This window comes from Rhinatrema bivittatum, chromosome 2, assembly GCF_901001135.1.
Source record: "Rhinatrema bivittatum chromosome 2, aRhiBiv1.1, whole genome shotgun sequence".
Taxonomy (NCBI): Eukaryota; Metazoa; Chordata; class Amphibia; order Gymnophiona; family Rhinatrematidae; genus Rhinatrema; species Rhinatrema bivittatum.
Window position 1 is genome coordinate 322,868,976 of NC_042616.1, and position 14,713 is coordinate 322,883,688.

Genomic DNA, 14,713 nt, shown 5'->3' on the forward strand with positions numbered 1-14,713 from the left:
ACCTTTGGTGTAGTTACACAATGTTAGGTTCTGTCTTGGGAATTACTACCCAGGAAAGAGATCTAGGCACCATAGTGCATAATACATTGAAATCGTCAGCTCTGTGTGCTGTGGCAATCAAAAAAATCAAACAAAATGTTAGGAAGGGAATGGCAAATAAAACAATGGATGTCATAATGCCTTTGTATCAGTCCATGGTGAGACCATATCTTAAATACTATGTGTAATTCTGGTTGATGCATCTAGAAAAAAAATAGAGTTGCACTGGAGAAAGTACAGATAAGGGTGACCAAAATGATAAGGGGCATGGAATGGCTGCCTGTGATGGTATGTGGACACTTGGCCCGAGGTGAGAGTTGTTACTACCTGTATGGAGGAGCCCCACAGGTCCACACTGTCGGGAGGAGAGGTCAGGCACAGCAGGAGCTCTGGATGAGAATCTGTGGAGACACCCCGAGGAGCAGGGTAAGAGACACAGCAAGGAGGGACCCCCACAGTAAGCAGACAGGCTGGAGATCAGTATCTGGGCAGACACCTCCAAAGGTGGTGGTACTAGGCAGATCCGAGGAGCGGGAAGCGTGAGACAGGTCGTGCAGAACGTATACTGTAGAGGCAACCCTGAGGGGTGGAGCTGCGCAGCAAGGGAGGTACTGATACGATGACGTAGGCTAACCCCTGGAGCGTGGAAGTCCGAATCAGGTCTCCAGGTGATGACGTAGACAAGCCCGAGGAGTGGGAGGTACCGGCAGTCACTGGTGGTAGAACAGGATACTCTCCCGAGGAGCGGGATGCACTGATAGTCCCAAGTGTAGAACATAGGCACTACCCCGAAGAGCGGGGAAGCACTGATAGTCTTTGGTATAGAATGTAGGCACTACCCCGAGGAGCAGGGAAGCACAGAGATAGAACTCCCAAGTGGTGAAGGCGTTTCCAGAGGCAGCCCCAAGGAGCATGGATCCGGAAGAATAGGACTTCTGGAAGGCGCAGGGCTAGCCCGAGGAGCAGGAGAAGCCAGGAGACCAAGTCTCTGTAGAGAGCACACGCTGGCCCACGAGAAGCATGTACCAGCCAGGGTCCAGAGTCCACGTAGGGTCCGGTAACATCACCACAGGTCCAACGGAGACAGGAGCTCATAAAGTAGAGATGGAACTCGTTGCCAAATCAGTTAGCTGGGGGTGAAGGCAGTGACATCATCAATCAGGGACGCCCCCGAGGTTCCCACCATGGTACACGCGTGCCTAGGAAGGCTCGGAGTTGGCGTAGGTGACAGATGCGTCCTGACTGCCACGAGGAACCATAGGGTACGTGGCAGCATAGATTAGCCCCCGCCACGTGCAGGCCCAGAGAGGGAAGCAGTACGGTACAGGACATGAGTAGATGCGGTCGCAGCCGTCTGTGACCAACGGTCATAACAGTACCCCCCCCTCTTAAGGCCCCCCGGGGTTTGGGGTTTGTAAGGATGCTTGGCATGGAACTGCGGAATGAGATCCTTGCCCAGGATATTGGCGGCAGGTTCCTAGCTGTTCTCAGGCCCAAAGCCCTCCCATGAAAGGAGATATTCCTCCTTTCTTCCACATTTTCTAATGTCAAGGAAATCTCGGACTTGCTAAGTGACATCTGTTTCCGAGGACAGCGGTTGTGGGTCCAGTGGTTTTTTAGAAAATCCAGAGAGGACCAAAGGTTTTAATAGAGAAATGTGGAAGGTGCTATAAACCTTAAGCGAGGAAGGCAGCTGGAGTCAGTAAGTAATTGGGCCCAGATGGCAGAGCACAGGAAAGGGGCCAATATATCTGAGTGCGAAGCAAGCTGAGGGCAGCTTGAGTCTGATAAACTTGATTCTGAGCCATACTATATCCCCAGGTTGGAACTGGGGTGCATCGCGGTGGTACACATCAAAGCCCTTATTAGATCTCTGAGCAGCCTGTTTGAGCAGCTGTTGGGTATTGTGCCACAATTGGGGCAATTCTTGAGCAGTTGCTGTGCTGCTGGCGAGGCCACGGACAGCGGGAGCGGGAGTGGTGACAAGGGCTGGCATCCATAGACCACTTGGGAATGAGACGAGCCGGTGGAAGCGGACCGATGGGAGTTTAGTGCGAACTCGCCCATGGAAGGAGGTCGGCCCAATCATCCTGCTGCAGGCTCATGTAGGCTCGCAAGAATTGCTTTAAGGTTCTATTAGTCCTCTCCATTTGTCCATTGGCTTGAGAATGGTAAGCCGAGGTGAAATCTAATGAAATATTGAATTTTTTGCATAGAGATTTCCAGAAGCGTGCAGTGAATTGAACTCTACGGTACAAGAGAATATGTTTGGGGAGACCGTGGAGCCGGAACACATGCCAGAAGAACAGTTTAGCAAGCTGAGGCGCCAAAGGAAGGCCGGGTAGAGCCACAAAGTGGGCCGTTTTAAAGAAGTGGTCAACTGTGACCCATATGGTGTTGTTACCATTGGAGATAGGCAAATCCACTATAAAGTCCATTGCGATATGGGTCCAGGGCTCGCTCAGAATGGAAAGTAGTTGCAAGGTCTTCCTGCTGGAGGCTTATGATGGGCGCACATAGGGCAGGATTCTATGTAAGCTTGTGCATCCTTTCGTATAGTAGGCCACCAGTAGTACCACTGAAGAGTGGAAAGGGTTCTGGAATGGCCCAGATGTTCTGAGGTCAAAGAGTTGTGAGCCCATTGATGAACCCTTCATCATAGCTGGTGAGGGACCATCACCATCCCCGGTGGTACAGGAAAGTTGGCGGATAGAATGATCTTGGCAGGGTCTATTATGTGCTGCGGTGTATCAGTTACATCCTTTGTGATGAAGGATTTGGAGAGAACATCTGCCCAATCATTTTTATTGGCTGGGCGGTATGGGTTCTCCATACTGGGGCTTGTTCATATTCCACTGTACTCATTATTCTCAGTTCTTTCCACTACAGTATTGCTACCGGAGGAGTCGCTGTTCCAGTGCCTGCGGGATACTAGCCCAGCTGGGCTACTTCATCTACTCATCACTGCCACCTCTGGTGGCTACACAACCTTGTTTAATAAAAGATCAATCTCTGTGTTTGTGTGTCCTCAGCTGAGCCTGACCTGTGACCTCTCACGGGACTGCCCTCCGTGGGCTTGGTCAGCTGCCACAGTGTCCAAGGGTCCACCCAAACCTCACGAATTATAACAGTAAATACTCGAGATTTTTATGATCCGTGATTACAGTGATCTGGTGTTGGGCTCCTTCGAGCCAGGGTCACCATTCCTAAAAGGCCAGCTTGATGCCCAGCAATTTTTTATCCCCAATGGCGTAATTATGTTTCACTGGAGAGAAGTGCCGGGAAAAAAAAGAACAAGTGTTTAGTGTATGAGTGTCGAGTATTGGCTCAGCACGGCTCCTACTCTAACGTCAGAGGTGACAACCTCGACGATAAATAGCCACATAGGTTCCGAATGGCGGAGACATGGTTCCTTGAGAAAGGCAGACTTGAGATCCTGAAAGGCGGTCATAGCTTTGGGCGAACCCTGAGAGGGGTTGGCCCCCTTGCGAGTCATAGCCGTGAGTGATGTGGTCAGAGTTGAGTAATGGTGAATAAAGGAGCGATAGTAATGGGCGAAGTCAAGGAATGGCCACTGCCATTAGCAATGGTAACATGGAATAGACTTAGTTTTTGGGTACTTGCCAGGTTCTTATGGCCTGGATTGGCCACTGTTGGAAACAGGATGCTGGGCTTGATGGACCCTTGGTCTGACCCAGTATGGCATTTTCTTATGTTCTTATGTTCTTAAGAGCATTGAGGCCCACAGGTTGAGGCAAATCACAGATGCCAAGGAAAGGAACGGTCTCCTGATCAAAGGAGCACTTCTCAAGCTTGGCTAAAAGTTGGTTGTCTCGCAGACGCTGGAGGACACGCGAGACATCCTAGCGATGACTTTGAAGGTCTTACGAGAAGACTAGAATGTCATCGAGGTACACAACTAGGCACTGGTAAAGCATCTCTCTGAAAACTTTGTTCATCAGGCTTTGAAATACCGCGGGAACATTGCAAAGCCCAAATGGCATCACAAGGTACTCAAAGTGGCCGTCACTCTGTTAAAGGCGGTCTTCCACTCGTCGCCCTTGCAAATCCAGACCAGATTGTAGGTTCCACGGAGGTCCAATTTGGAGAAGATTTTTGCTCCTTGAAGCCTGTCAAAAAGCTCTGAGATAAGAGGCAGTGGGTAGCGATCATTTAGAGTGATTTCATTTAGGCCTCAGTAATCGATGCAGGGACAGAGGGAGCCATCATTCTAAGTATTGCTCTCCTTTCTCCCTTTTTCCATTGCCTCAACAGTTTGGTGGCTTCACCTCTATAGACTGCTGGTTGAGCTTTGAGTTCCTATTCCTGGCAGTTGCCCACAGCATTGCAACGCTGTATCCCTTCAATTTACAAACTCCCCCCACGCCTTAACCATTTGCATCTTGAAAAGGCCAAAAGGACTCCAATCTTATCAAGGGGAGTTCTAACTGTTTCTCCTTTCAACACAGCACTGGGGGGTGGGGACTCCAAGGGAGACTTGGAGGGAGATGGAAACACAGGGGGGGCAGCCAAAAAAAGTGGGGGGGATGAACTGGCCATGTTGCCACGTGGGGAGAACCTCGGGTAACTGCATACAGCTTATCTTGCTCTTTGGCCAGCAGGAAAGGGAAGAAAGAGTGAGTCACCTGGTTTGCTCCCTTACCTCCATAAGTGTGAATCACCTAGTAACCTCTGCGGACCCCCCAACCCATAACTTTACCTTCATCTTCAGTCACAGGTGACTGACCCACTGAGAGGTAGAGCTGGATAGGCTATAGGCACATTTGCAGCTCCGGCAGGAGATCTGGGAGTTGAGGTTGAGCCAGAGCAAGCAGGGGATCAAGCCAAAAGAGGAATGAGCTGAATAAACGTCTCAAGCAAGAAAAGGTTGGTTTTTTTTTTAGAGAGGAAATGGGTTAAAGCTTCAAGCTTTAGAATTCCCAATGGGAATGGAATTTATCTATTTATTTATTTATTTTTAATTAAAACAAAAAGGAATTTGAGTGCTGATTCGGCACTACTCACCAGCTCAATCCTTGACCTGCCGGGATGGAGCTGGAGTGATCGCCGCACAAAGGAAGAAGAAACAACTCCAGTCATGGCCGAAGAGGAAGAGGCTGGACCACAGGGAGCTGGCAGGATTTAAAGTGCCTGCCAGCCGCTCCCCCCCTCCCCCCCAACGTCACATCATGTGCTGTCCCGGCCAATCGGGTGCCCCGCCATCAAGGCGTGTACTGATGATATTTCCGTTCTTGATGCCGGGCCAATCATCCGTGCGCGAGATCATAAGCAATGCCACTGTGCTGCAACACCCTGTGGTGCCGGCAGCATGATTCTGGCATCATTCCAAGCACCACATGGAGGGTAAGGGGATCGGACTTTTCCCTGCACCGACTGGTGGTGAGCCATTGGTGTGGTGGGGTCGGCTGCCTGCATGGGTGCATTGGGCACCCAGTTATTCGCAGCACCTGCACAACCATGCTGGGGGTCTGCCCATATGTAATAGCAAGTGACTTCCTAGCAGGAAACTTTTTAATAAAGATTTGGTTTCCATCAATATTCTCCAATGGTTTGGGGAGCAAAACACTGGTTTTCTACCTGTCCAGGCCCCCATATTGAGACTCAGCAAGGGTAGACTCTGATAAAGAATGACTCAAGAACAGATCCTTGTTTAACACCAACTGAGAAAAGGGATTGAGGAAAAGAGGAGTCGTGAACAGTAAAAGCTCCTATGGAGCTTAAATAGGCAGGAAATAAATTAGGCAAGTACAGAGTCATAAATACCAAGATCAACAAAAATGTGTTAAAATAATAATATAATGAAACAAATGGAAGATTTTCTACAGGTTCGGGAGTATTAAAACAGGAAGGAGGTATGGAAGATTAAAGTGGCTAAAAGTTTTTTCTGAATTTGATTTGGAATGGATCTATGGAACTGGCAGATGGAAGCCATAACAAAGTCTGCCTCTAACCAACTCTGGTAATAATTTTTATAATACTGTAATTTTCTTGTATTTTCAGTTAACATGGTTTCCCCTGTTAGGACAGATTCATATATAAATTACCAAGCTACAGATGCTCCAGATTTCTAAAATGGAAGGCCTGAAAACTTTTCTGAATAATGCTTTATTTTAAAAATGAATGGGGTTTCTTATAAATGCTGGATTTCCAGCAGTACATTGTTAGAATAATGTTTTATTAAGGCAAACTAATTAATGAAATGTTAAATAATATTAACAATAAAAGAACATTAGTAATCAAAAAATTTAAAACTGCTCCAGGCAACATGAAAAATTGCATTTCATTGCATAATTGATATAAAGCCATTAATATAATAGTGGGGTTGCATATATTCATTATGCATATTATATTAGAACTCATTTTTAAAATGTTAGATTTGAAATCTTTGTTGAAAAAAATAGATGTAAGCAGCATCCTCTAGAAATACAAATAATTCCCCAGATTTGCATTTAAATATTTCATTCAAACATAAGAATGTAGCCAAGTCTCCAAAAAAAGTAATACATAACATTAATACCTTTAAACTATTTGCATTCAGAATTTGAGTCAAAATTGAATAGCACACTGTAGTACTTCACAGTATAATTACATAACATGAATATATTTTCCAAATGGTATCCTCATTACATAGGAACATAAGAACATCCTGGATCAATTCAAGGACCACATTGCTGGCCTTCGGGTAAAGCGAGCTGAGGGATTACATGGGGCACCATAAGATAAGGTCCCCACGGACAGACAGGGAAATTCTCATGCACTGTGTCAGACTCAAACAACAGGAGGCACTCCAACTCTCACAACATGAGCCCTTCTTCTCACTGGGAGTAGGAGTGGCAAAACTGCAAGCATGAATCCTGGCGGCCCAGAACAAGAGGTCTTTGGTGAAACCCATCTTGCAGGTAGTCTAGGAGCAAGTGAAAGGCCCAGTAGGTGATCAGCAGAGTCCTTGCTAGCAGCCCAAAGAACAGAGGAGTAGAATTCTGGCCTGAGTGAGACTAGTATGTATGAGAGAAGGTATGTGTGTGTGTATGAGTGTGTGTGTGTTAAAGAGAGCACATGTGAGAGAGAATGAACAAGTGTGTTAGAGACTAGACAGCTTATATATATGAGAGAGAGAGAGAGAGAGAGAGGAAGGAAGGAAGGAGAAAGTGTGTTTGTATCCCCTGCTTCCCCACTAATCCACAACAATTTCAGGGAGACAGGAAAAATTCCCAGATATGGAGAGTGGAAAATGTTTTAATATCCTAATTTATTTTAATTATTATATGTTGTTTGAGATGTCTACTGTTTTAAAATATTTTATTGGTGTTTGAAAACCTTTAAAAAATGTATATGTGAGGGGGTGCGCAGGTGATCACCAACAATACGGCTGCCTAATCTCTTTGCTGTCATGCTCTCCTGGAACAGCCTTCATGTTCTCACAGACTTCAAGACTCCAAGTTCTTTTTCCGTCATCCGACAGCGATGATGAACTATCCTCTTGCGCACTGGCTTTGTGCTCAGTTTCAGAGATTATTTTGTTATTTTTTTCTTTCTTTTTCCTTTTCTATTAACTTGTTCTCCCTAAACCATTTCTTGTGCCCCATGGCTATTGCATATATAGGAGACCCTAGATATCCTAAGCACTGTGACTAAAAATTGAGGCATTTTGAAAAGAGGAGGAAAAGATTAGATACTACTGACCAGGTGGTGTGATCAAGAGATTTATTTTCTGTATTGGATTTGAACATTTGGTTTGGTGAAACAGATTTAATGCTATTTTTATTACTTTGTCCCTTTCATCTTTATTCCTCTTACCTTCCTTCCATACGGTATTCTCCAACTTGTTTTGGAAATTGATACTGTTCAATTATGAGATGATTATGTTGCAGTTTGGGGGGTTTTAATATTTATTTATTTATTTATTTATTTATTTATTTATTTATTTAAAGTTTTTTATATACCGCCGCTCATCAAAGATATCACGTCGGTGTACAATGAACAGGAACTTACGCCGGAGCGTTATACATTTAACAGGGTTAAATAAACATTATACATATTACAAAAGTAAGAATATATATATTTAAACATAAAACAAGTAGAATCTTTTAAAACCGAACTATCATTTAGGTTTAACTGAGCTGAGTTAAACAGGACTGGAAAGTAAAGGGATATTAGGAAATTAGGTATGAGAGTAGGGACAGGTTAGGAGGGGTTGGAATTATAAATTAGGGGTGATAAGAAAGGGAAGAAAGCGCTTAAGGTGCATTTAAGAGCAAATGTATGGAATGGTATTTACAGTAAGGGCATAAAAAGGGGAACTTAGATATAGTGTAGAGAAAGGGGGTGTTGGGTAAATAAGGCAGGGCATATAAAGGGAAGAACGACATATATATTTCAGGTATAAGCATGTGTAAATAACCATGTCTTGAGTTTTTGCTTGAAGGTTTTGGAAGATGGCTCAAGGCGCAGTTCAGTGGGCAAGGTATTCCATAACAATGGGCCAGAAAAGGAAAGCGCTCGTGCTTTGGTGGAGGCATGGTTATATAGTTTGGGTGAGGGGGTCTGTAATGTGGCGAGGTATTGATTTCTAGGGATGTGAATCGTTTTAGGATGATTAAAATTATCGTCCGATAATTTTAATATCGTCTTAAACCGTTATGGAACACAATACAATAGAGATTCTAACGATTTATCGTTATAAATCGTTAGAATCGTGAGCCGGCACACTAAAACCCCCTAAAACCCACCCCCGACCCTTTAAATTAAATCCCCCACCCTCCCGAACCCCCCCCCAAATGAGTTAAATAACCTGCGGGTCCAGTGGCGGCCCGGAACGGCAGCGGTCCGGAACGGGCTCCTGCTCCTGAATCTTGTTGTCTTCAGCCGGCGCCATTTTCCAAAATGGCGCCGAAAAATGGCGGCGGCCATAGACGAACAAGATTGGACGGCAGGAGGTCCTTCCGGACCCCCGCTGGACTTTTGGCAAGTCTCGTGGGGGTCAGGAGGCCCCCCACAAGCTGGCCAAAAGTTCCTGGAGGTCCAGCGGGGGTCAGGGAGCGATTTCCCGCCGCGAATCGTTTTCGTACGGAAAATGGCGCCGGCAGGAGATCGACTGCAGGAGGTCGTTCAGCGAGGGTTCCGGCGCCTCGCTGAACGACCTCCTGCAGTCGATCTCCTGCCGGCGCCATTTTCCGTACGGAAACGATTCGCGGCGGGAAATCGCTCCCTGACCCCCGCTGGACCTCCAGGAACTTTTGGCCAGCTTGTGGGGGGCCTCCTGACCCCCACGAGACTTGCCAAAAGTCCAGCGGGGGTCCGGAAGGACCTCCTGCCGTCCAATCGTGTTCGTCTATGGCCGCCGCCATTTTTCGGCGCCATTTTGGAAAATGGCGCCGGCTGAAGACAACAAGATTCAGGAGCAGGAGCCCGTTCCGGACCGCTGCCGTTCCGGACCGCCGCTGGACACGCAGGTTATTTAACTCATTTGGGGGGGGTTCGGGAGGGTGGGGGATTTAATTTAAAGGGTCGGGGGTGGGTTTTAGGGGGTTTTAATGTGCCGGTTTTTGCGATTTTTAGATTTTTAGATTTTTCACGATTTTTCACGATTTTTCACGATATTTTACCCCCCCAAACGGCAACAATACGATTCCCTCCCCCTCCCAGCCGAAATCGATCGTTAAGACGATCGAGGACACGATTCACATCCCTATTGATTTCTAGTTGGCTTAATAGATGTTTGAAATTGCAGTGAATTATTATTAGTAAATTATTAATATGATTGTGAATTGTGTTTTATTCTGAGATTCTCTGGGTGTATGTAAGGTTGGAAGTTTGACTGTGCGGTGATGATATTAAGTACAATATTATGAAGTTCATTTTGTTAGTAGACAGACTGTCTGTGCCATAATGACTGTTACCTAATTCAAGTAGGATGATTTGAATGGCAAACTGCTGTTTTTCTGTTTTTTCTTTCAGTTTATTTTAGCATGAGAATAAGAAATGTCTGTCTACTGCTGCTCATTAATTAGGTCATGGGTATATTTCAATTGGCGAGTTATAGTTGGGGTAACCCTGCTATTGTTTTGTTTGTATACATGGCTATGTTATGTGCAACTGCAAGTTCTCTGTATTCTTTGCTTTCTGTCTTCATTGTTTCCTTCCAAAACTCTGAGCCTGTATCATATTATATTTTGTAAAGATGGGTCAGATGGTTAAATTCCTTTTTTAAATGTTAAAGGTTTATTGAATCCTATATTACTGAAAAAGGTACTGTTACATGTGGAAATAAAACTTCACCTATGAGTGCTTAATTATTGGATGTTATTAAACTATTCTTGTTATGAGTATTTTACTATTAGGATGTAGGGGTGCACAGGGGTAAAGCATTTGTTTCATTAATTAGTTTCATTATTGGGGTGTTTTCAGTCACAAATTTCATTTTGTTTGTTTATTTTGTTTTCTTGTATATATAAAATGAAATAAACATTAAAAAAAAAAAACTACCACAAAAATGCATTAAAAAAAGAAACAGGATTTCCTGAGGATTCCCATTCTCACTACACATCCGGAAAAATGCCAGAGTCAGGATCTTTCCTGGCCCCCACTTACCCAGTTCAGGGGGAATACTTTGACAAGGCTTAGGACCAGGTCAAAGTCTCGGCATCGCATAGGCCTAGGCCACAGTAGATAGCAGCAACCTCTACCTAAGCCCTATGCAAAGTCCAGGCTTCAAGGCCCAATTTCAATGCCTTGGCCTAGGCCCAGACCCCAAGGTCCAATGCCAAGGCCCAGTCTGGAGTCGGGGTTCCAAGGTCTGGATCAGGCCTGATGTCGGAGCTCAGCCTGGAGGCTGGGACCTGATTCCTGGGCTTCTGCCTAGACTAAGGCTGGAGCCCTGGCCTGACCTTGGGGCCCAGTTCGGAGACTGGGTCCTTTCACCTGAGCCTCAGCCCAGACCCAGGTTCAATGCCAAGGCCTAGTCCAGAGACAAAATCCTAATGCCTGGGCCATGGCTTGGACCCAGGCCTGATGCCACAGTCTAGCCTGAAGGCTGGGTCTTGTTGCCTGGCCTCAGGTTGGACCATTTAGTTATAATGAACTGCTGTATACCAAAATGTCATACTCTGCTGTAGAGAGAAGTGTGGGCATCAATTAACTTTGGTGTGTCCCCAGCGGATACCGTCATTGTAAAAAAAAAAGAAAGGAGAGGACGATACATTCAAGGCCTGGGCTCTGGTTTCTGGACCTGGGCACAGGCCTTAGACTATGCCAAGATCCAAGTGTTGGGACATGGCCTCCAGGTAGGGCTCTAAGGTCAGGCATGGGCCTGGGCCAAGGCTCCAGCATTGAGACCCAGCCTCTGCACTAGGCACCAAAGTCTAACCTGGACCCAGGCCTTGGTCTAAAATGAGGCTAAGAAATTGGAACCCAACCTTTGTGATGGGCCCCAGTGTCAGACCTGGGTCTGGAAGGAGGCCCAGAATTCAGGGCTCAGCTTCCAGATGATGACCCAGGCTCTGGACCGGAGGCCAATTCCCAGGCGTTGAGACCCAGCCTCCAAAATCAGCCATGATGTCAGGCCTGCACCCGGACCACAACTTTGGATCCTTGACAGAAAAGGTAAGTGGGTGCTGGGAATTTTCCCAGCCATAGAAAACTTTGGGGATCTGGGTCTTTGCTCAGGTCTCAGCCTAGGCCCTGGCATTGGGCTCGGGCCTAGACCAAGATCCTGGCCAGGACCCTGGCATAGGTCACAGACCCTCCATTGGGCAGCGGCCTATGTCTTGGCAAGACTCCGGCCTCAGACCTAGGTTGAGGCTAAGGAACCAGTGACTCACATGATCATAGGCCGAGGTTCTTGATTTTGGTCTTGGCTTATTCCCTAGGCAAATCCCCAGTCTCGGGCCTGGGCCTAGGCCTGATGGGTGACTTTTTTTTGAGGAGTTGTTTTAAAACAAAACGTGAAACCAACAAAATGTCTTTTCATTATTATTTCCTATTTCATTTCTTCCAAATGTACATCTCTAATAGGATGTTTTATATTTCCCAGGTTTCCCTTAAAACCTGGGAAACCTGCCTGGCATCAGTCACCCTCCTCCTTGCTAACCTTAACCTCTCCTTCAACGCCACCAAAACTGAACTCCTCTTAATATAAAGCCATCCCAATTCCTTGACCTCCACTGACACCCACTCCCCCATCCCCTCAATTCCCATCTCCCAAAACGTATGAGACCTTGGTGTTATACTAGACACCCAACTAAACCTCAAAAAGTTCATAAGCTCTGCCATGAAAGATTGCTACCACAAACTACACGTTCTCAAAAAACGCAAACCTCTCCTTCACTTTAATGACTTCTGCACAGTCCTGCAGTCCTTAATATTCTCCAAATTAGCTTAATGCAACTCCCTCCTGCAGGGTCTCCCCTCTTCCACCATCAAACCACTCCAAATGCTTCAAAATACCACTGCTAGAGTACTCACCAACACCCGCAGAAAAGATTGCATCACTCCCGTCCTTAGAGACCTCCACTGGCTCCCTATCTCCTTCAGAATCCTTTACCTCACGATCATACAGAAGACACTACATAATCAAGACGTTCACTGGCTCAACGACTCCCTTCTTTTCCACAATGCAATTAGACCCACTAGATCTGCATATAATGGCTCAATACACATATCCCTCACGAAACCCTCCCACCTCACTATCACAAAAGAAAGAGCACTATCCATAGCAGGACCCTCAAACAGGAATGACATGCCACCAGACCTCCAGCTTGAACCTGTCCCCTCAAATTCAAAATAAAACTAAAAACATGGCTCTTCAAACAAGCCTACACATAATCCATCCCACCCTCTCCTTGCCCTCACCAATCATTAAGCCATATATATTGACACTGTAAATGCCATCTTTATAATTTTAATTTTATTATGCTAATTTTTTATGCTAATTCTACTATGCTGTATATATCGACACTGTAAATTCCATGTTTATAACTTGAATTTCATTATGTACTTCTATTATGCCATAATGTCCCACATCTAATCTCTCCCTCCCCAGTTCCACCTATTAGTTTGCCTTAAATTCAGTTCTATGAACTGCACTGTTTTCATATTATGTTTTTGTATTCGTACCTGTTTTCATGTAAACGGATGTGATGTCCTTCGAACATCGGTATATAAAAGCCATAAATAATAATAATACATTTCTTGGAATGACTGGGCATCTGACATCCATAGACCCTGCATTCTACCCGGGAGCTTCTGCCAGCTCAACTGTAATCTGTGGGTGGTAGCCCCACTCCCTCACTGATGCCATCCATGTGGGGGAAAAGGACAAAGAACCGGCATATGAAGTTGCTCCAGGACTTGCACTGTCTCCTTCTGAGCCTCTTTCTGGGCATCTGAAATCCATAGCCCCCTCAGAGAAAAAGTTTTACTCCGTGCACTCTACCTGGGAGTTTCTGCTGGCTCAGCTATCATCTGTGGGTTGTAGCCCCATCCTTGATGATGTCATCTTTACAGGGGTGTCAAGAGTCAGTGTTTGAAGTTGCTCTGGGACCTGCACTGTCTTATCCCAAGCCTCTCTCTGGAATGACTGTTCATCGGGCATCTGACATCTGTAGCCCCTGCAGAGAGAGTTGAACTGCATGCACGCTACCTAGGAGTTCCTAGGGGTGTGCAGTCGTTCCCTATGAATTGGGAATTCGCAACATATAGGGCCATATTTGTTGTATTCATGGGGAAGCAAAACATATCGCAATTCCCCACGAATACAACAAATCTTCGCCGAATTATTCGGCCGCCTAAAGGAGCCAATTTAAATATACCCCCCACTCTCCTGACTCCCCCAGACTTACCAAAACTCCGTGGTGGTCCAGCGGGGAATTCGGGAGCCATCCCTTGCACTCAAACCCTCGGCAGCCGATTTCAAAATGGCGCCAATAGCCTTTGACCTACTATGTCACAAGGGCTACCGGTGCCATTAGTCAGCCCTTGTCACATGGCCATCGGTGCCATATTGTGCTCCTACCATGTGACAGTGGCTGACCAATGGCACTGGTAGCCCCTGTGACATAGTAAGGGCAAAGGCTATCGGCGCCATTTTGATTACTGGCAGCCGATGGCCCGAATGCAGGAGATCACTCCCAGACCCCCGCTGGACCACCAGGAACTTTTGGCAAGTCTTGGGGGACCCTCCTGACCCCCACAAGACTTGCCAAAAGTCCAGCGGGGCAAACAGTCGGCGCCATTTTGAATAATGGCAGCCGATCGCCTTTGCCCTCACTATGTCACAGGGGCCGACAGTCGGCGCCATTTTGAATACTGTCAGTCAATGGCCAGAGTGCAGCAGGTTGCTAGATGGCCAGCACCATCTTGTGCTCCTACCATGTGACAGGGGCTGACCAATGGCACCGGTAGCCTCTGTGATATAGAAAAGGCAAAGTCTATTGGTGCCATTTTGATTACTGGCAGCCATCGGCCCGAGTGCAGGAGATTGCTCCCGGACCCCTGCTGGACCACCAGGGACTTTTGGAAAGTCGTGTGGGGGTCAGGAGGGTCCCCCAAGACTTGCCAAACGTCCCTGGTGGTCCAGTGGTGTCCGGGATCAACCTCCTGCACTCGGTCCATCGGCTGCCAGTATTCAAAATGGTGCTGATAGCCTTTGCCCTCA

At 46.5% G+C, this 14,713-nt stretch overlaps 1 pseudogene; it reads right to left on the reverse strand.

The window, feature by feature from the left end:
• Nucleotides 1-4,402: 4,402 nt before the first annotated feature.
• Nucleotides 4,403-4,511, reverse strand: LOC115086393 (annotated as a pseudogene).
• Nucleotides 4,512-14,713: the final 10,202 nt, after the last annotated feature.